Source organism: Ovis aries, chromosome 18, assembly GCF_016772045.2.
Source record: "Ovis aries strain OAR_USU_Benz2616 breed Rambouillet chromosome 18, ARS-UI_Ramb_v3.0, whole genome shotgun sequence".
NCBI classification, from domain to species: domain Eukaryota; kingdom Metazoa; phylum Chordata; class Mammalia; order Artiodactyla; family Bovidae; genus Ovis; species Ovis aries.
In genome coordinates this window covers 28,095,594-28,098,626 of record NC_056071.1, presented here as the reverse complement: position 1 = coordinate 28,098,626, position 3,033 = coordinate 28,095,594, and the positions used below count along the sequence as shown (strand labels likewise).

Below are 3,033 nucleotides of genomic sequence, written 5' to 3'. Positions count from 1 at the left end.
ATTGAACAGATATTTGTACACCAATATTCAGAGCAGCATTACTCACAAAAGTTTGCCTTTTGTGAGTAATGCCCAAATGCCCATCAACTGATGAATGGATAAGCAAAATGTGGTATATCCATGAGATGGAATATTTATTCTGCCTGAACAAAAAAGGAAATTCTGATATATGCTGCAACATGGATGGACTTTGAAAACATTATGCTAAGTGAAAGCATAGACACTAAAAAGCTATGACACAAAAAGATAAAATATTGTGTGATTCCACTTACATGTGGCACTTAAAGTAATCAAATTTATAGAGACAAGCAACTTCCCAGTGATCCGGTGGCTCAGCCCCTGGGCTCCTGGTGCAAGGGACCTCGGTTCAACCTCTGGTCAGAGAACCAAATTCCCACATGCCATGACTAAAGATCCTGCATGTTGAAACTGGAAGATCCCATGTGCTGCAACCAAGACCCATCGCAGCCAAAAAAAAAAAAAAAAATTATAGAGACAAAAAATAGAATTGTGGTTACCAGGGGCTAAGGGGAGAATGGGGAATTGTTTAAAGGGGACAGAGTTTCAATCTGGGAAGATGAAATCGTTCTGGAGTAGGATGGTGGTGATGGTTGCACAACAATGTGAATATATGATGCCACTGAACTGGACACTTAAAAATGGTTAAAAGAGTAACTTTTACGTTTACTATAATTTAAAAAAATGAAACACACACACAGTACAGGATGGTACCCAATCAAGAATTACATATTGCCTCTTGGTGGCTCAGATGGTAAAGCGTTGTTATGGAAAATTTCCCACCTTCTGATTTTGTGCTTCTGTTTCTTTGTGCTGTCGTTTGTCTGGTTCCTCAACTCTCTTTATTTCCTGCAGATTGGAATTAATATCTAATGGTTGATGTGCCTGAGTGCTCAGCTGCTTCAGTTGTGTTCAACTGTTTGTAACCCTATGGCCTGTAGCCCAGCAGGTTCCTCTGCCCATGGGATTCTCCAGGCAAGAATACTGGAATGGGTTGCCAGGCTCTCCTCCAGGGGATCTTCCAAATCTAGGGATCGAACCACCCCCTCCCTCTCCTGCTTCTTTTGCATTGCAGGCAGATTCTTTACCCACTGAGCCGCCTGGGAAACCCTAGTTGATAGGTCCAAGTAAAACATTTTTTTGGCTATAATAATTACCCATTGATCTTCTGTACTTCAGATTATATGACCACTGAAGACACAGTCTGCTGAAGGTTAGTAAACCACTAGCAAAACTCAAGATTACTTTCTCAGAGTGGTCTCCATGTTACACTTACGTTATCCCCCCTGCCCCTAGAAGGTAACCCATGTAGCCCCAACCATTTAACCTCGATGGATAAGCCCTCTTTACAAGGGTTTGCAGATTTCTGCTTTTCCTAATCCTACATTTTCCCCCTACCCTAGAGAGAAGAGCACTCCCTCATCAACTGGGACTCCTGTTACTACCAGAAAAGCAGAATAAATCTTTAATTCTTTTCGTTTTAGTGTGGAGAGGTTTGCAGTAATGGGCACTTCCCACACAGAGGTGCTATCATACTGAAGGACAAATGTCTTCACCTTTTAGTTGTGTGTGAGCAAACGCCATAACTAATTCAGTTAGTTTCTGAGACTACGTTAGCTTTTACACCGTCTATAATTTTGTTGAACCACCTTCGCGCCACAGAAAAGTGCCAGACACCTCAAAGCCACCGGGGGCCGTGAGAGGCCAGCCCGCTCTACTGCTGTGCGTTGTATTCTGATTTTCTCTGGAAGGTACGCAGGACGTTCCTCCGAGCCAGTGTTGTGTCTGGCCACGGAGGTGTCGAGGACATTCTGGGTCCCCCGGCTGCAGGGGTAAGCGCTCTGCCAGCAGAGGTCTCCCGGATAAACAGCAGGCACCCTACGCTCACTTCCGCTTCGGGGTCGTTTGCATCAGTCCCCTTCATCGCTGACCGCTAGAGGGCCGTTTATATACATTTTTAAATAGTAAAAGTTTCCGTGCACACAATCAGAAATGAAACAGTGTTGAGAGTAGTTAAAAAATAAAATAAAATAAAATAAAACTTTACCGAAAAAATTATGAGAAAGAAATTTAAATGCAAGCCTTGAAGCAGGTTAAAATAATCTTGATATTTCTGAAAGGACCCAAGAAAAGAATAGGTTCTCAACTGCCCGGCTAGCTCAGTCGGTAGAGCATGGGGCTCTTAATCCCAGGGTCGTGGGTTCGAGCCCTACGTTGGGCGGTTGATTTAAGACATCTTTCCAACACGCTGTTGGTTCTCACCATAAGAACTGACTTCAATCCCAAGATTCTTGTTTTCAGACAATAGATTAAAAACTACTAAAACTGAAGAAGTTAAAAAAAAAGGGAACACTGAAACTAGAAAACAATTTCAGATTATAAATACACAGTTAAAGAGTATATGTGTAGAGAAGTATTTGTTACTGAGTGGTCTATTTGAAAGGCAGTGGAATGCCAAAGGTTAAGAGATAGAGGACATGAAAAATTAATGAAATTGTAGGGTTGAAGTGATCTCTGTCAAAATGTTTGAAGGGCACAGTTTTAACTTTATGCTCTGCCATACGCGAAAGTTGGTTTGGATATCAGCTTTGATTCACAGGGTTTCTTATGCATGTTAATTTCATATCCTTGAATTCCTCTAAGTAAATTAATTTACTTTGGCCTATGGGAAGGGCTTGTGGTTTTTATGGGCTATTTAAACCACTGTGGTTTCTCTGGTGGCTTAGACGGTAAAGCGCCTACTCTCAATGTGTGAGACCCAGGTTTGATCCCTGGGTTGGGAAGATCCTCTGGAGAAGGAAGTGGCAACCCACTCCAGTACTCTTGAGGAGCCTGGTAGGCTACAGTCTATGGGGTTGCAAAGGCGGCTTCACTTAAACCACTGTAAGATTGTTTTAGTGATTAGTTAATCAGGTAGCTGTTGTGGATAGACACAGGACTTTCTTAATCCTTTCTTTTTCCTAAGTTAGTGATCCAAACTGCAGCAATTTTGAGTGCTGAGTGATAGTCGCTCAG

General features: G+C 42.3%; 1 non-coding gene across 1 annotated transcript; it reads left to right on the top strand.

Annotated features, from left to right (window-relative positions):
* The first annotated feature begins 2,166 nt into the window (after positions 1 to 2,166).
* On the top strand, positions 2,167 to 2,239 carry TRNAK-CUU (transfer RNA lysine (anticodon CUU)). Its single transcript has one exon. It is a non-coding gene; the product is annotated as a tRNA-Lys (tRNA).
* Positions 2,240 to 3,033: the final 794 nt, after the last annotated feature.